The sequence below is a fragment of the Saccostrea cucullata genome, unplaced genomic scaffold, assembly GCF_032062105.1.
Source record: "Saccostrea cucullata isolate Sc308-1 unplaced genomic scaffold, CSIRO_AGI_Scuc_v1 ctg4856, whole genome shotgun sequence".
Lineage (NCBI taxonomy): Eukaryota > Metazoa > Mollusca > Bivalvia > Ostreida > Ostreidae > Saccostrea > Saccostrea cuccullata.
In genome coordinates, this window is record NW_026930572.1 from 38,328 (window position 1) to 43,414 (window position 5,087).

General features: G+C 33.1%; 1 long non-coding RNA gene across 1 annotated transcript; it reads left to right on the top strand.

Moving 5' to 3' along the window:
* Positions 1–4,064: 4,064 nt before the first annotated feature.
* Positions 4,065–5,076, top strand: LOC134229129 (uncharacterized). Its single transcript, XR_009984129.1, has 3 exons — positions 4,065–4,248; positions 4,585–4,656; positions 5,000–5,076. It is a non-coding gene; the product is annotated as an uncharacterized LOC134229129 (long non-coding RNA).
* Positions 5,077–5,087: the final 11 nt, after the last annotated feature.

A 5,087-nucleotide genomic window follows, 5' to 3' on the forward strand; every position in this document is an offset into this window, starting at 1 on the left:
GAAACATGAGAAAATTCTACTTTCGTTTTAAAATGAAACTTGCACGGAGATATGGTTAACTCTTACTTTATAAACTCGGATTTTTCTTCAGATATTTTCAATTAAGATCTTTAGAGATCCAATTTTTTTTTTATAAGAGCAACACAAAGAAAAGAATGACTGCACTTAAGGACGTTATTTGGAACCTTTTCGGCTACCCATTTTAAGCTTAACATTACAATATATCGCTAAATTAATCTATGATTAATGTGCAAGCACATGTTTTTGATATTTATTTCTAGAATTTTTCGTCATGCATATTTCTATAATTACATACAACGCATGTTTAAGCCATAAATTCCGGAAAATTGAACTGGACCGCTTTCGATTTTAAGGTGGCAGCAAGGGGTGGAGACATTTAAATCGCATGGAAATGGATCATAAGCACATGGTTTTCCGTATTTGATTTACATTATATATGAAAAAGGCGGAGAGGAGGGTTTTGTGTTCATTGTGTACAAAAAATAAATGATTTATAACCATGCATATAATTTCATTACTTTGTATCCACGTAAGTAAGTAAAGTAAGTAAAGAGCAGAACATTAAGAGAAAAACAAAAATTAAGTTCTTAAAAATAAACAAAATTGTGATAAATATATGTCTGCATTTTGTACGCTTAGGTTTGTAGTGTCTTTTTTTAGGAATTATTGGTAGATGAAAATGACACTGAAATACATTTTTATTTTCTGAACATAATGGACTGTCTTAGCGTAAATGAAAAATAATTTGCAACCTGTCTATAGGATAATCTGAAATAAGTACACACAATAAATCCATAAATGGCATGCGATTTGATTACTGGCAGAGATAATTTTCAAAAGAGTTTTGATCTTTATTCAGAGTACAAAGGACAATGCATTAAAGAAAATGAATTTCGGCTTCTACATTATCAAGCACTGCATAATTTTCTCTATCTAACGTTCTTTTAAAATTGTAATACTTAAATTCTCACTGCTCATGTAGTATTTGCTGTCAAGCAGCGAATTAACTAAATCTTAAAATAATTATATGTGTTCGAACCTACAGTGTATTAAAAAAATGACATTTTCACTATCATCTTGAATAATAATTGTGGACTAATTTAATTAGTAACGGAAAAATAAAATAAAAAGTTTAGTTTTTTTTTTTTTTTTTTTTGGTGTGACTGTGGGCTCCTACCCTGACCTAAAACTGGTCGGGCTCCCGTTTTCAAAATTTCTGGATCAGCCACTGCTACATGTACAGCATGTAATCGGCAAACTAATACCGACGTCGCGCACGATGTTGGTGTCAAAAGGTCAAAAATTGCTATTGCGGCGGCATTTGCCCTATTTTGCTAATTTCAAAACAATTCACCATATGAAAACTATATATCATTCCTTCGGTAATTGTATACTTAATACATTTTTAAAAAAAAAATTGTTCAAAAAATTCCATTTATCCAATATATTAATTCGTTTATTCAGTCAATTACGTCAAAAACGCATGTAGACGGGTAACAGGAGCGTCGCACATGCAATAACAAAAAGTTGATAACTTCCATAAAACAAACAATACAAACATAAAATTTGACAGAAAAATTCAAAATATGGTGTAAATGATGTAAATTCTAGCAATTGTGATGTTATTCAATCCATATGTTCCGTACGCGTTTCTCAAAATCCAAGACAGAGGTGTAGACGCGCGTAAATCGACGAAATATGAGATCCAGATAAAAAGTCTTCGGTTACTAAAAAAAAATAATTTCATGAGCTCAATCAATTTTGAAATTGCATCTCAATGATCCTTTTTGTGTGCAAGGAAGTATATTTTAAATTAGACTGATCGTTTGTGTGGATATGTATGTTGGGTTTCTGCTATTAAGCCGATTTATTTTGAATATATGGAATAAGATGGTGTGTCACAAAGTTTGGAGGTTCAATGTCACAAAGTTTTTAAAATTCGTTAAATCCCCAATTTTGTAATGCTGGGTGAAAAATTAATGCTGAAATTTATTTTAAATTCTACAAAATGTTGCCATGTTATTAAGGAAAAGATCTCTAGACAGAATTTTAACTTGCGGCATCTTAAATTTTGATAATAATTGCCATGTCACATGTATGTATAACATGTAGCGATATATGTCACAATTGAATTTTACGGCAAAAACATCACATTTAAATGCTACACATCGGGTTCCAACTCTCATAGCAGTCATTCTTTGCAATTTCATTTTTTTTCGTTTTCTTTTTTCAAATACAAGTTTACGATGATACCGGAGTTACTTTTCTTTGCTTGTTACAAAGTATGTTTTGTGCTGGTTCTGGTTAAATAAATAAATAAATCAATAAATAAATAAAATAATCAATTAAACTAGTGCTAATTGTAACGGGGACCGTTACAGATGTTCCCCAAACGCCCCCCAACTGCCTTTTGGTGCCATATTCCCTGTAAGCTTCATTAAATAAGACAAACTCGATGCATTTGAGACTTTAACAGCGTTTACCTAGAAGTGTACAAAGTTCATTCAAATTTTAGCATTGTACGCGTGCGCATGTGAATGCATGTGCGTAATGACCATATCATCTTGTCTACACAATCCATATATTTAAATATACTAAATATTAAAGTATTTAATCCAAACGTATTAAAAAGATACGCTCATTCAAGTGTTTTTTTGATTTTGCTCATTTCACATGCACGCACGTGCATACATGAGCATGGTGACCATATCTTCTTGTAGATGTCCGTTACATCTATCTATGTTCTAAATCTCACCCCGTTTGGTTGAAAACCAAGGGAGTTATAGCTGTTAAAGTTTCAGCCAATCAGATTGCAGCGCACGTACATGCACGTGTATGCATGTGCATGGTGACCATATTTTCTTGTAGTAGACCAGTATATCTATCTATGTTCCAAATCCCATCCTGTTTGGTTGAAAATCAAGGGAATTATAGCTATTTAAAGTTTAAGCCAATCAGATTGCAGCGCACGTGCATGCACGTGTTTTAATGATAATTGCTATATATCATGTTGTAGGATATACTTATGCATGGCTATTTTCAAAATTTCAAAGGATTTCGTCAAAAAACAAGAAAGATATTGAGACTTTAGTTTCAGCCAATCAGAACAAAGCGCACGTGCATGCGCGTGAGATCTTGCTATTTTGACCATGTCATATTGTCTATGCTTCTAATATATCCTTATATTATAAGTTTCAAAGCATTTCATCAAAAATTTTAAAAGTTACGCCTATATCAATTAAATCGGTCATTTCACATGTTGCACGTGCACGCTCTTGCAAGCACGTGCGCGCAAAATGACCTTCGTTCCGCAAATCTACATAACATGTCTACTGACCCTAAAAACATTTCACCTTAGTCGGATGTATAGTTTACGAGATCATTCCCGGACAAAAAAGTACCCAGGAAGAAGAAGAAAAATAATAATAATAATAAGAAACAGAGTAAAAACAATATGTTCCCCAACTTCGTTTGGGGAACATAATAAATATATAAATTAATAAAAAAAATAATCAAAAAAGTACAAATAAAAATATGTTGTTTTGAACATAAGTAGTATAAGGGGTCTAGATGGGGGGTTCAACTGAGTGCACTTTTGGGGCTGGGGGGATAGGGGGTTCAACGGAGTGCACTTTTGGGGCTGGGGGGGATAGGGGGTTCAACGGAGTGCAGCCCCTGGGGGGGATAGGTGGGTCAAAGGAGTGCAGCCCCTGGAGGGGATAGGTGGGTCAAGGGAGATCAGATTAGGGGGGTCTGTGGGGGATAGCCGGGTCAACTCAGTACAGTCCTTGGGGGATAAGTGGGTCAATTCATTACATATAGCCCCCTAAATACGGGGTGTGTTTATACTGTGTTTACATTATACACTACGCTGCTACTACGATTCACAACGCTGCTACTACGATTTTGGCAACCACTCAAGTTTGTTTAGGGTCGTGTGCAAAAAATATGCTTACCTATGCATTGTGACGTCATACACTTGTAAAATTAAAGTTTCATTTTCACTTTTGTTTCTAAGAAGTGATCTGACATTTTCAGAAAATGTAGGACTATCTTTTGTTTTTTCCTCTCTTTTACTATGATGATTTTCCTGCTGTGAAGCTTTTCTTGTTTAAAGCTCAATTTCTCTATGACCACGGGAGTAAACATCCTGATGCATTCTTACCATGTGAATGTTGAGAGCGGGTTCATTTTTGAAATCTTCTTTCTGACAGACATATTCTACATGTAAGTTTGTCTTATTTTTGTTTACATTTCCTATGAAGGTCATCTTTGCATTTAACCATGATTTATATGTAAAGTTCTATTTTGAATGTAAATGCTGTATTTATCCTCATTTCATGTGATTTACAGTTGTATAACCTGCATGTAACTCAGAGTACATTTAATATTTCTATGATGGGTCATTCTATGATTGAATTTCAATCAGAAAAATATTCACTAAATTTTGGTAAAATACATGGTATCTTTTACATTTCTGTCCCTTTTGTCTGTAAATTATTGCTTTACTTACATTGTAAAATGAGGTTAAATGTGTATCACTGAATTGTATGATTTTTTCAGGATTAGCTGAGATGTTATTTCACTGGATTATTTAATGGATAGGCTTATTGGGCATATAGTTGGATATCTCTGGTAAGTTTGTCTTGTTTTTTTTAAAAGTTTACATTTCCTATGAAGTTCATCTTTGCATTTAACAATGATTTATATGTAAAGTTCTATTTTGAATGTAAATGCTGTATTTATCCTCATTTCATGTAATTTACAGTTGTATAACCTGCATGTAACTCAGAGTACATTTAATATTTCTATGATGGGTCATTCTATGATTGAATTTCAATCAGAAAAATATTCACTAAATTTTGGTAAAATACATGGTATCTTTTACATTTCTGTCCCTCTTGTCTGTAAATTATTGCTTTACTTACATTGTAAAATGAGGTTAAATGTGTATCACTGAATTGTATGATTTTTTCAGGATCAGCTGAGATGTTATTTCACTGGATTATTTAATGGATAGGCTTATTGGGCATATAGTTGGATATCTCTGGTAAGTTTGTCTTGTT